This window comes from Chenopodium album, chromosome 21 (assembly GCF_948465745.1).
Source record: "Chenopodium album chromosome 21, dcCheAlbu1.1, whole genome shotgun sequence".
Taxonomy (NCBI): Eukaryota; Viridiplantae; Streptophyta; class Magnoliopsida; order Caryophyllales; family Amaranthaceae; genus Chenopodium; species Chenopodium album.
Window position 1 is genome coordinate 18,628,640 of NC_137854.1, and position 14,570 is coordinate 18,643,209.

The following is a 14,570-nucleotide window of genomic DNA, read 5'->3' on the forward strand; positions in this document are numbered from 1 at the left end:
GTAGAAGAAAAACGAGAAAAAGCTAGAATGGTCATTAATTATAAGCAACTAAATGACAATACTGTTTTTGATGGCTACTATTTTCCTAATAAAACTGTGTTATTTAATAGAATACAAGGAGCCACATGGTTTTCTAAAATGGATTGTAAGAGCGGTTATTGGCAAATTAAAATGGAAGAGGAAAGTATTCCATTAACTGCATTTAGTGCACCTCAAGGGCATTATGAATGGTTAGTCATGCCGTTTGGATTAAAAAATGCTCCACAAATATTTCAGAGAAGAATGGATAATATTTTTAAAGAACTTAATCATTGTTGTTTGGTTTACATAGATTAAATTTTTAATCTTCTCAAAGGATTTAGAACAGCATAAGAATGATCTTAAAGCTGTAACTCAAAAATGTGCTGAACATGGAATAATCCTGGGAAAAGAAAATTGTGTATATGATAAACAAGAAATTGAGTTTCTAGGATGAGAAATTAAAGCAGGACAAATAATATTGCAAAAGCATATCCTAGAAAAGATTGAAAAATTTCTAGATAAAATTGAAGATAAAAAACAACTAGAAAGATTTCTTAGATTCTTAACCTATGCTTCTGATTTCATAGAAAATCTTGCTCTATTAAGGAAGCCATTACAGCAAAAACTCAAGAAAGAATTAACTTGGAACTGGAAGGAATGTGATTCCAAAATTGTTCAAAATTTAAAAGCTATGTGTAAAGTTCTTCCTGTACTAACACTACCTACTAGTGAAGATGATTTAATCCTTGAAACAGATGCTAGTAATGAGCACTAGAGTGCTGTATTAAAAATAAAAGAAGGAGAAAGACTTTGCAGATATAGCAGTGGAAGTTTTAATAAAGCTGAGTTAAATTATCCTACAATACAAAAGGAAATCCTTGCAGTTATTAGAGGGATCGAGAAGTTCTTAATCTTCTTAGCCCCTAAACAGTTCTTAATAAGAACAGATTGCAAAGGCATACTCGGTTTTGTCAAAAAGAATTTGTCTAATATGCAAGCGCAAGGGAGACTCCTGCGTTGGCAATTATGGCTTAACCAATTCTCTTTTACTGTTGAACATATACAGGGAACAAAGAATTCTTTAGCAGACAGCTTGACCAGAGAGTTAGCTAATGTCGTCCAAGAAGCTCAAGACTACACAAAAACCTCCTGCATACCAACTTCAAAAGATGGATGTAGAGAGGAAAACTCTCATTGATGAAACCGAAAAGGCAATGGAGCGGGTTTCACCCTCCAGTTGGGCCTTAATGCAAGGCTTAATCATATCAGCAAAACAACATTCACGAGATGGTTTAATTAAGGGTTTCCATCGGGCAGTCCAAAGGTTATTGATGTTCGAAGTAACAATTATGTTATTTCAGCTCATTCCTGATGTACGAAATTTAATTCTAAACAAAATAAGAGATAACGATTTTAGGACATGGTACGAGTTGGTGGTCACGAGGTCCAGTAAATTCTTTGATCTTCGAGATCTATGGGAAGCTAGGATAGAGTTTCCCAAAAACTCTAAAGTTGCATCAGTGCGACTCTATCCATATCCTCTTGATAAGAATGCTCCATTCATTGATATACATTACAAGGCATGGGATTCTGGGATGGTACACGATTTCTATGAATTCCCTACTCCTAATGACTCTTTCTTTCCAAGACTCACGAAGTTTCAATAGTATGCATTCAACAGGGTTCGAAAATATTGTGATGACAAAAAAGATGAATTTCAGCTAAGTGTAAAGGTGCAATGTGCTAATATCGAAGTTAAGGAAGGAAAAGTTAGTCCACCAATTACTTGATAATGTTTGGAAGAATAAGGTGCTGCAAAGATCCCATACTAATTCGTCAGAAGACTGTTAGAAATCCAACTGAAGCCAGAGCACTGGGATTTTTCTACATTTCACAATATCTTAACGATTTTATAAAAAGGAAAGGAATTCCTCTTGTCATGTTTCATGTTGGTAACACCACAATTGTGGCGCCAAACGAGATGAAAGAATATTTAGTAGATGGCATAAACAACACCGAGTCAATCTATAAATATTTAGAAGATATTGAAAGTGGAAGGTTTCTTTCATTTGAAGGCCATTAGTATCTGTTTGAAGCATTCATGAGTTGGGATGAGGAGTATGCAGCCAAATGTGTTGCAGACCTTTGCAGAGAGAATCCTATGTATGGAGACAATAAAGATAGTGAGGGAGGCCTATAAGAAATAATGATGGATGAAATTATAAAGGCTTGAGCCCACACCAGCAATAATGCAAGGAATCTTCACTGTAGCCACGTTTTACTAATGGTTTCTGTTTCAAAACATCTCTGTAAAAAGCAATGGTGTAGAATTGCTTGGTAGGAATCCCATGTAACTTTGTTTCCCTATATAAAGGGGCTTAGGCCAAGAAGTGAAGGCAGAGTTTGAAGAGTTAGCTAGAGAATTACTCTGAAAATAGAGAGTCCTCTAGAGAAAAAATACTCACCTTAAGAGACATATTGGTTCTCCATCTCTCTTAAAGTAGAGAAAACTCTAGTTCAACTTATGTCTGTTTAAACTTTCAGTTTGTGTGTATTGTAATATATGAGTGTTGTAACCTTTTCAATTTAAATAAAAATTTCGTTCAAGAAGGGAACGTTATCCCCTTGAACCTTATATCTCAAATGAGTTATTTTTCTGTTTAAAAAGTTCCGTCATAAACACAGTAAGGATTCTCTAATTAGAGATTACGGTCTAAGGTAGGAAACAAAATAGATCTGTGCTGAGCCTGATCTAAGGAAGACAGGGTTGGGGTTAGCTACCTTGGTAAAGCCGGAAGCTCAGAACGCCGGAGGTTCCATTGTCGACTAAGTTCAGGTATTGGTCAAAACTCTCTAGGTAAATAATAATTATTGCGAAGCATGGTGGGCTATTAAACTGTTAAAATAACTTATTTTGATGTATAAGTAGTAGAGTTGTGATAACTAGTACCGATTAAAAGTCATTAATCAAGAAACAAGTAAACATTAGTTGATATTATATTATATATAAGTTTGTAAGTACCAGTAAGGTGTTCGTTGGTATTGAAAAGGTATTAGATTGTATCAAAAGCAATACCATCTAAGAGCTCGTAGGCATCAAAATAGAATACCATCTAAGCCTAACTTGGCTATTGTTAGTATACCATCCACATTAAAATCAGTACCAAACCACTAAAGACAAAAGTGTCAGTTATAGTACACTTGGTCCCCACTTGGTAGAGACCAAAGTGGTATCAAGTAGGTAGAGGTTTAAAAATCCTCCAAACCCAACTATATACCTTCATTTTTAACATTCACGATATAAATGTATCCTATTTATTTTCATATGCTCTGTAATATTTAGTCTTTACAATTTTTTTCATTATATATATATGTGTGAGAAAACATACTCCCTCCGTCCCCTTATAGTCCCTTATGGGCATTTTTCACAGGAATTAATAAACACAAATAAGAATAGTTAAAGTACCTTGAAAAAGTAAATTGACATTGAATATGCAAAAAAGTAGAGAAAGAAAGTAATAAAAGTACATGGGGAAACAAAATTTACATTGGAAAGTTAAATTTGCACAAATATTGTTGCAAATTGGAGGGAATTTTAATAAAAATTTAATATTAATGGTTGTTGGAAAAAGCAAATGGGGTGAACATTTTGGGACTAAAATTTGTCCATAAGGGACTATCAAAAGGGGACGGAGGGAGTAATAAATAATTAAAATATATACAAAGTAGGTTTTTAAACTATTGCTCGCATCGTGTGCTATTTTTCTAAATTGCAAGAAATTTAAATTTAAAATGTTTGCAAATTTCTACTTAGGTATTTTCCTATATTGCAAGAAATTTAAATTCAAAATGTTTGCAAATTCCTACTAAGGAGATGTTAGATGATTTATCATTTTATTTTAGATCAGTTTTGATTCTAATCAAATTTGGGTTCCATTTGTAATGATTCGAATTTCAAATGATTTTATCTAATATTTTATCCAACGCGAATCGAGTTTGGTTCAAATGTGTATTAGATTTGGGCCATTTTTTTGATATGTTTCTTGCGGGTAAAATTCAAATTTAAATGTCATTTTTTGAATGATCTTACCAAATACTTCCTCCATTATTTTGGTTGACCAATTTTTTTTGGCACGTTTACCAATTCACTAATTCAATGATTAATACTTCTGTCATTTTAGTTATATTGCAAGTTTGCAACAATTGGACTTTGATATGTCCATTTTATATAATGATTTTCCCCCGTCCCTTGGTCATAATTAGTAGTGTTTTTGGCTCGTTCGAGCCACTTTTATTACTAATTGGTGTTTTCTAGTGTTTTCGTAGTCATTGTTGAGTTTTGTAGGAAATTGCACCTTGTAGCATTTTCTCGGGTTTTTCATGGAGAGACTACGGGAATTAGAGGAGCACGACCATCATTGAAGCCCAAGGCCGGTCAGAGTCATCGAGCCGGTGATTAAGGGCTCGGTAATCGGGATACCGAGGTATTTGGACCGAGAATTCAGGATCCGAAGAGGAGATCCGGATTGGGCCGAGGAATCAAGCCCAATCGAAGTTCTAAGCCTCGGAGTGAAGGCGCGCCCGATCGAGCAAGCATAAGCCCGATCGGGCGAGGTGCGCAGTAAGGGGGCAGCTAGTGCGTGGCTAAGGCGCGCCCGATCGTGTGAGCACTTAGCTCGATTGGGCGCTGCTGCTGTGAAGGAAGTGCAAGAAAAAGGTGAGCCCGATCGGGCGGCCTCTAACCCGATCGGGCGCGTGTTTCTGGAAGACCTTGTTAGATGAGCACTTAGTTTCTAATTAGGAGTTGTTTTAGTTCGTTGTTTAAGTACATTTTAGGATTATTATTTCTTACTTACTTTCTCTTAGACTTTCTCTCTCTACTTAGTTTATTTTCTCTCTCTAGATTTTCTCTCAATTTTTCCCTTGTTCTTGACTCTACTTTGTAATTCCGTCGATTCGGCAACGATTTCTTCCCTATTTATTTCAGTAATTTTACTCTTTCAATTTCTCATGGTTTATTTTATTACTTTGCTTATTTTAGATTTAATCATGTCTGAGTAGTTTAATTCTAGGGTTTATAGGGATCCATAATTAATATGAGGGGATAATTTGTTATTATTGATTATTGATATTGCATGATAATTTCTTATTGAATTGTTTTAATTCTTTGCAATTAGATTATGAATCGAGTAGATGTAATTTGATTGTGAATGATTAGCAATATTGAATTGATGAATCGAGCAGATGTTAATTTAATATTAAAGGCTATTTTTAATAGGAACATTGATCTAGTAAATTGCGAGAGCCTGTTAAATCTATGTTGATTAATAAATTGCGAGAGCCTGTTAATCATGTTATTTGTGCAATTTTAATTATTGATTGTTATGTTTTATCCCGGAATATTAATTATTGGTGAACCTGTGACCCTAGGCCTTCTTATTATTGATTTTCTCCCTAAACTTAATCTCCGTAGTATAGTTTCATATTAAAAACAATAAATTGGTTACCTTAATAATTTAGATTATATTAATTAATTAGGAGTAGAAAGACCAGTTTCCCTGTGGACTCGACCCTACTTCCCCATCTACTTTAGTTAGAGGACTTAGGTTTTACTTTTGATTAGGGGATACGACTTTACCCTGTCAGACTTTTGCATTATTCATCACTTTTATTTGACCAAATATTATGATTTATACATTAAGTAATATATAGTCATGTGGAGGTGTTGTAAGATTTGTGGCTCTTCAAATACTTTTACAATTTAATTTTTGATAATTTCTACTCTAATATAGTATAATTATAGATATCTAACATATAATACTTAGCGGCCTCCCTCTGCCCTCTTTTCTCTCTTCTCCCTCCTCTCTCTTTAGGGTTTTCATTTTCTTGGCCGTTTAGGCCGGAAATAGTCTAATTTCTATGGAAATTAGAATATTTCCGACCCTTTGTCTTTGATTTAATTTGCTTTTTTGTTTTTTTGATTTGATTTGCTTTGTTTTGTTCTCTCCGCTTGTGAGAGTTTGTCCAATTTTTTTGGGTTTTTCCCAATTTTCTGGGATTTTGATTCTCTTCTATGGATGAGATTTTTATTTTTAGGGTTTTCATAATAATTGAGAAGGTGATTTGGATTCATATGGGTTTAGGGTTCGTCATCAACTCTACGATCAAAACATCGGCGCAGATTGCGAAGTTCTCTACTTGGAAAGATGCAAAGACATCAAAAATCACTACTCACGTCAAGTTTGAAGCGGTGGAGTGTGAGCTATGCCCGATATGCAAATTAGTTATGATTTTGATTGGAAAAGTTATGTTATTTTCTCTAGATCTATGGTTTGAAAATCTTTATTATTGTTGTAGATGTCGTATGACTATTTATTAATGATAATATTCTTCTTCCTGTCAAAAAAAAAAACATATAATACTTGCTTTTGGGTTGTGTAATTTCATCCTTGTTACAATATTACAAGAATAAAGGAAGTATATCTAATTATTAATTAGTAAAAATAATATAAAATTGATAATATGAAACTATATTTTGAGACAGCTCTCATGACTATGTTTTATCGTTACTATAAATTACATAAGTTAGTCAAAAAAGGATTCGTAAATTGTATCAAAAGTAAAAACGTAATAAAAAAAATAAAAAAGGAGGTAGTATGATTTATGGAGCTTGCAATCAAAATGAATACAAGTCACTTTTTCTTTTCCTCCGCTTTAAATAATAATTCAATTTATTCAATTGTTATCAAGTCAGAATTGGACTTTTTAATTTACAAATATGGATTCAATTCAAAGTTAAACCTATTAGATTCAAATTAGGCGGTGTGTTTCCACATGTTTGTTGTGGATCATATTCTAATATGAGATTCGTGGATTAAATTCGAATTTCGATGGCGTCAAATAGAAAAACAAAAAATCAATTTGAGTTAATGTAAGAGCCTATATTCCCAAACATACTCCACTTTGATTTAGGTTGGTCATAGAGACATGTCAGTTTTTGACAATTGTTCCTATCCAAAAATGTGTTTTTTTCTAACACAAAACCAAGGGACATAATTATATTAACAAGCTAATGCCAACGTTTTAATTACAACAATTATCTCAAATTTACATATGAAAAGTTGATATGCCCATATAATATTACAAATGGGGCAAGCCACGGCCCACATCTCACTTAGCCACCTCAATTAATCTTCTAGTCCTAGACAAATGTTTTAAACAGTCTCATCAAAAAAAAAAAAAATAGTAAGATTTTATACCTAGAGATGATCAACAAATCTCTGAGAATGAATGGTTAATTCTCATGTTTTAAAGCAATTTTCAGCATATCCAAAGACTTTGTTATGTTTTTAAAAAAAGGTGATCTAGTTGACATGAATTCCGGTGACTATATCTTCATTACATGAGTAAGAGAAGTAAATAAACCAATTGGAAATACGGAGAATATGACTAAGAATATAGAAAACCATCTTGAATATATAATAAACACGAATCAAACACAAAACGAAAGTAGGGAGGGTAGTAGGGTATCCCTTTTTCAAGGACGCTCAATTTCCATTTAAAGAGCGTACAAGTTTCATTTGAGTAAGCAAAATTTCAGACATAACTAACAACCTTAACCTAAGACCTGGGTTTTTCCTTCTTTTCCTTGAAGAGGGCTAGAAGTGAGACACCAGCAACCTTGACAACCTTAAATCGGACTCCAGGAATATCTCCCACGACATGTCCTTTACGACCAAATCCAGAAATCAACACCTCATCCTGCACAAACCACACCTCCTTAAGAATGGAACAAATAGTAGAGCATCCGAAGAGATAATGCTATACACAATGTCAAATTCCATACAATCCGGTCACGAATATAGACAAACAGGTGAAATAAGGATTCCAAAGCCTTGTGTAACAGAAGACTTTGAATTCTTCAACCTATCAGGTAAATTCTTTCATAAAATGGAAACGAGTCATCGTTCTTTGATAAGTAGTATGAATTAGCAATATCTTAAACAGCTTAGAAAGGCTCAAAAACCAATAGTGTCCGACTGGTATTATCTTCGATACAACATTTGTACTTAATTCAAAAAATATAGCTGCACCATGTACTGCACAAGAGTGAATGTAGGAGTATCGGCAGAAGCATCAGATAAACCAGCACCAAAAGAGTGCACACTATCATGTTTTTATACGTTTCTTGACAAACTGGGCTCAAAAGTTCATAATACAAGGAAATCATTGTTAACGTTAAGCCTTCAACAATCAGACACCAGTATTTTAACAAATAGTTTTCAGCAGATTACGAATGGCATCATTTCTATTTAAAAAAAAAAAACCTAATGACTGGAGTTGTTTAGAGTTTTTGTTATTTAAGACACTTATCCCCCAAAGGCTCCAATAATAGAATTCTTATTCAAAACCAGTTTTCCCCACAATTAACCTTATTTTTCTTCTGTTTCCAGCATACAAATCAACCACACAACCAACACTGCCACATATATAGTTTTTCATAACACAATTAACTACCCTCTCTACCTCCTTAATGCATAAGCAGTTGCAGAAAGCATAATAGAAAAAAAAGGCCATGCTCTTACACTACAACTCACTATGATTTCATAGTCAAAATAACTAGCAGCTACCACTAAATTTGTCTCCAAAGGCACAAAATACCAGCAAATTCACCAAGAAGCAGTTTATGAACCAGTAAGTGCAATATGGTTGCAGACATTTTTATAAAAAGAACTTACATTTTCCTCAATGAAGTTCAAACAACCATCATTGGGAACGAAAGCAGCGATCTTCTTTCCATTCTTAATCAACTACACATGAGCACACTTTCTGATAGCAAAGTTGGGTTGATTAGCTTCAGTACCACTGCATAAAAAACTCTCTGGTTAATTTCTCATACAAAAAAGCATTTACAATAAAAAGAAGTAAGCAGAGAGCTGACATAATCCTACATCTTTTCCTAAATAATGCCCTTAGCGTGAGAATATCCTGCGAATGGCTTCTTCCATTCATTTCCAAGATGGGATTTCTTGTAAGACTTGTCAGCCCACCTTTGCCTTCGCGGTGGGACTTCAGTTTACACGCAGCTGCCATTCCATGTGTCTTACCGCACAAAAACAATTTCACTAATGTTAAAAAGAAAGAAAACGCCATCTAAATTAAGAAAAAAGCAACACAATTATACTCCCCAAGCATTACTTCAAATCCGACCCAAATAAACAATCATTACCCTAATTCCAATTCCAACACAACTCACACTTGTCAAATTTGATGATTCACTCGATAACAGCTCTGTTTTCAACAAACACATTACTTGACATTCCATAAATCTCACGCCTATCAAATTTAATGAATCGCAAAACCAAAACTCCAATATCAATACACCGCGATGATTCACTCCATTAACAACTCTTTTCAACAAATACATTACTTTAATTTCTATATTAGAAGATTCACTCAAAAACAGCTCAGTTTTTAACAAACACATAACTTTAATTTCCATAAATCTCACGCCTATCAAATTTAATAAATTTCTCAACCAAAGCTCTAATTTTATGATAATATGATGAGTGACATTTATAGCACTCATTTGGTTCCTTTTTGGATGATTTCTATTTCATTTTATCTCTCTTTTCTTTAGTTTTCCTTAGTTTTATTCTTGTTTTCTTCATTTTATGATTTTTGTAGTTAGTTTCTCTATTTCATGCTTTTTCTAGTTTACTTGTTATTTTTCTCTTTTACTTGCTTTTTATCATTTATTTGTAGGTGGTAATTGATTGTCCAAGACTTCCCGAGCTTCCTCTCTATGAGCTTTCATTGTTTTCATACCTAAAGATGGTGCAAGAAGCTTCAAGTCAAAGGTGGATCCAAGAGACAAGCTTCAAGGCTTTGTTTATGCCTTCTTTATGGCTTACACTTTTCAAGAAATTCAAGAAAATTTCTGCCTACTTTGTCCTCCATCATCATCATCTAAGACGTGTGCACCGCTTGAGCTAGGACGAAGAGAAGAAGGGGGAAAGACCCAGATATGTGCCGGCGCACCAAGGTGGTGTGCGGCCGCACATTGGTCGGGTGCGGCCGCACACCTGGTGCGTGCGGGCGCACCAATCTGGGTGTGCCCCGTGCACACCATTCTCCCTCCTCCGAGCGCCCGCACCTACGAGGGTCTATTTTTGGGCGTCAATACCGACCTCCTCTTTGTATATATAGTTATTTCTACCTATTTTTAGTAAGAAGTTTTTTAGATTGAATTGGATAGTTAGTTTTTGGGAGAATTTTAGAGAGAGAAACTCAAGAACTTTAGAGAGAGAAACTCATGATTTTTGGTGATTGCTCAAGAATTCCTCATTGTATTTGATCTTTAGATCAAAGTTTTGTAAGGATCTTCTTCTTGATTTCAATACAAGTTTGATTCCAGTTGATTTCATTTGTTTTCCATGTTATTGATGATTGATTGTAGTTTAATTGATTTTTGATTGATTTTGATTGATTGTTGGTTTAATCTTTGATTTCAATTATGTTGATGATGAAATTGATGATTGTTGTAGTTTTGATCTTGATTCCTATGGCTAGTGAGTAGTTTTCTAGCTAGGGAAATGGTGAAGCATGTTTGAATGATGGATTAGAGTAATTTGGGGATAATTGATGGAGTTGATGATATGATTAAATTTGGTTGATAATTCATGTGCATGTGTGTGATTAATTGAGGTTTGGCCATCTTTGATTATTGCACTAGATTGCATTGTGAGCTTGCTATGATACGGACCATTGATTAGTAACTTGCAATTTCACGATTGAGGTGCTTTGTGACGTTCTCTAGGTAGTGTTTAGCGTAGTTGACGCTAGTTAGACCTCTAGGTGAACCATCTTGGTATGCTCTTTTGGATACATGATAATTTTCCTTCACATCACTTGACTTAGTCGGTTTGACCTCCCAAATTACCATTTTCCATTACGATTACATGTGGATCCATTACCCTAGTGTCTTTAGATTGATTTCATATAAGTTCTTGCATCATTTAGTTCTAGCTCTAGTTTCCTTCATAAACCCCTTTTACTTGACTTCGAAATAGCTTGACTTAGGCATTGTGTATTCGACCTCCATTCCTTTGGGTTCGACCTTGACTTACCACTACACTAAATAGGGGTTTATTAAGTTACAAATTTTGTTTGATTGGGTGGGGTGGTAGTCCAACGACCTACCGTTCTCCTTCCCATCAAAATGGCGCCATTGCCGGGGAATGGTGCTTTGAGTGCATGTTGTTGTTGAGTCTATTTCATTTCATTTGCAAATACAAAAAGATTTTACACTTAAGGCTACACTTGTAGCCGTGCTACTTATATTTTCTTTGAGTTTTGTATGCATAGGTCCCGAGATCGCTCATTTGTTCCCTTTGATCCGGAGATTGAAAGAACTCTCTCAAGGAGGAGAGTAGCAAACAAGACTTTGGATTATAGTTCCTCAAGCGAAGAAGAGATTGAACAAGAGCAAGTCATGGGAGAACAACCAAGAGTTGCCTTGAAAGAATTGGGAGTACCCAGTGCATATAGGTTCGAGAGCGGCATAGCTCCACCTACAACACCGGCAAACGACTTTGAAATTCGGCCGGCAATGATCACCCTAATTGAGAGGAGACAATATAGTGGGGCAAAGAACGAGAGCCCATTGAACCATCTTAAGGAGTTTGAAAAATATTGCAACACGATCAAGGTTAATGGAGTGTCTCAAGAATTCATCCGCCTTAAGTTGTTCCCTTTCTCCCTCATAGGAAGGTCTTTGGAATGGCTAGACAAAGAGGTGAAGCCCAATTCATTGAGAACTTGGGATGATGTCACTAAAGATTTCTTGTCCCGTTTCTATCCTCAAAAGAAAACGGCGGAGGCAAGGGCTTTAATTCAAGGATTCAAGCAAAAGCCAAATGAGAGTCTTTATGAGGCATGGGAAAGATTCAAGGAGTATCAAAGAGAATGTCCTCACCAAGGAATTCCAACATATCAATTGATCCAAATCTTTTATGGTGGTTTGAGTCCTCAAGGCAAAGCATGTCTTGATGGAGGGGCCGGTGGTCCAATCATGAACAAAACCGAAGAAGAAGTTGTGGATATAATAGAGGATGTGGTGACTTACTATAGAGATTGGCAAGATGGGGAAAGAGATTCTTCAAGCAAGCAATCTTCGTTGTACTCGGTGGACCATCTTAATGCCATCAACAATCTTTCCTCTCAAATGACAAACTTGGGAAAGGAGATGACGGCGATCAAGGCCAAGTTGGAGAGTGTTTTTTCCTCTTCCCAAGCTCCAAATCTTCCCTCCCAAATAAAGGGGAGAGGTACTTCTTCTAACTCTCAAACTCCTTCTACTTCACATAATATGCCTATGGGATGTTTGTTTTGTGATGTATGTGGATCATATGACCATGATTCTAGCAATTGTAACAATGAATGTGTTGATGAGTTTGACAACAATGAGTGTCAACATGTTAATTTTGTGTCAAACAACAATGTTCAAAGGTTTGATAATCAAAGAGGCCAATGGAATAGGAATTACCAAAACCAAGGCAATTTTGACAACTATAATCATGGTGGTGGTTATAGGAACCAAGGGAATCAAGGTTCTCGTGGTAACCATAACCAAGGTTATAGTGGCCAAAATCAAAGCCAAAATTATGGTAATCAAAACCAAAGCTATGGTAATCAAAACCAAGGTTATGTAAATCATAACCAAGGTAATGGTAACCATAATCATGGTGGTGGTAACCATAATCAAGGTTATGGTTCAAATCAAAATAGGGGTAATTGGAACAATCAAGGAAGGGGAAATTTTCAAAACAATGCTCAAAGAGGTCCCCCACCCGGTTTTGTTCCAAAGACTCAAGGTGAAAATTCCTATTCACAACCTTCTTCTCCTAGGACTACTTTGGAGGAATTGATTGATAATCAAACCAAGATCATTAACACCTATATGGAGGTTAGTGATAAGAAATTCAATGAGATGATGACCCACAATAAGATGCATGAGACTCAAATTACCCAATTAGCGAGCACTATTAAGGATTATGCTAGTCCTTCATTTTTGCCTTCCCAAGGTGTTGAACCAAAGAAACCCGTGTACTCTATTGCCACAAGTGGTGGAAATGATTTTAATGAGGGAGTTTCTTGTTCAAAAGAGGAAAGAGATGAGAGTGGTGCTATGGAGAATAAAGTGGAGAGGGTTGAGTCCAAGGAAATTTATTGTGAGGTTGAGGAAAAAGAAGAATATGTTGTTGAAAAGATGAGTAAGGTAGAGAGATTTCCCGATCTACCATATCCCCAAAAATATTTGAGATTCAAAATGGATGAGCAATTTGGGAAGTTCCTTGAAGTTCTTCAGGAAGTCCATGATTCCACACCCTCTACCGAGCCAATTCCCGATATGCCTAAGTACTCCAAGTTCCTTAAGGAGATACTAGAGGAGAAGGAAGATTTTGATGAGGGTAGTTCGGTGGAAGGAGGGAAGTGTTTTAGTGCTCTTATCCATGGTGAGCTTCCGGAGAAAATGGAAGATCCGGGGAATTTTTCAATCCCTTGTCAAATCAAGGAAATGGTTTTTGAGAATGCTTTGTGTGATCTAGGGGCTAGTGTGAGTATTATGCCCTTTTCGGTTTTCAAAAGGCTTGATCTAGGTGAGCTTCAACCATCTAATATAACACTTCAATTGGCCGATCGCTCTATTAAGCTTCCTAAGGGAAGAATTGATGATGTCCCTTTAAAGATTGGAGAGTTTGTCTTTCCCGTGGATTTTGTTGTTTTGGAGATTGAGGAGGATGAGCATATTCCAATCATTCTAGGGAGGCCTTTCTTAGCCACCTCGGGAGCCTTAATAGATGTGAAGGGAGGTCAAATCACTTTGAGATGTGGAAAATTGGAAGAGAGTTTTAAGTTGAAGCCAATGCATGAGTCCTTATCTTGTGTGCAAGATATAGCATGTGCTAGTCTTTCTCGTTCCATTGATGATATGTGCATGATTGATTCTTCTACTAACGATGTTTTTGAGATTGTTGATGATGTTTGTGCAAGTCTTGGTGATGTTAGTGAAGAAGAATTTGTAATTCAAAAGCCAAGGGATGAGAAAGAAATTGAGATTCCAAGTTGGTTCAAGCTCAATTCTCAAGATGGAGAGAAAGCTTCCACGATTAAAGATGTTGAAGTCAAGCCGAAAAAAAAGGCCCGTGACTCGAACAAAGAAAGAAAAAGAAAGAAGTTGAGAAAGGAGAAGGAATAATTTGAAAAGAATTTTGTGAAGGTTTCATTAAGCAACGATGAGAAGTTGCTCAAAATTGAAGAAAATTTTGCTCTATCAACTACCTTGAAAAAGGTGGTGTTCTTTGACCCTCCATGATTTGGAGGAAGGGTCGAGCTTAGGACCTTAAGCAAGCGCTTCCCGGGAGGCAACCCGGAGTTTCTAACTTTTCCCTTTTGATTTTTGAATTCTCTTATTTTTGTTTCTTTTATTACTTTGTCTTTTCTTTCACTTTTCTACTTGATTGGATTTTTAGGATGACCTTTTGCGG

The 14,570-nt window shown here is 35.7% G+C and overlaps 1 pseudogene; it reads right to left on the reverse strand.

Annotated features, from left to right (window-relative positions):
- Positions 1-11,906: 11,906 nt before the first annotated feature.
- On the reverse strand, positions 11,907-12,006 carry LOC145603244 (small nucleolar RNA R71; annotated as a pseudogene).
- Between the last annotated feature and the right edge of the window lie 2,564 nt (positions 12,007-14,570).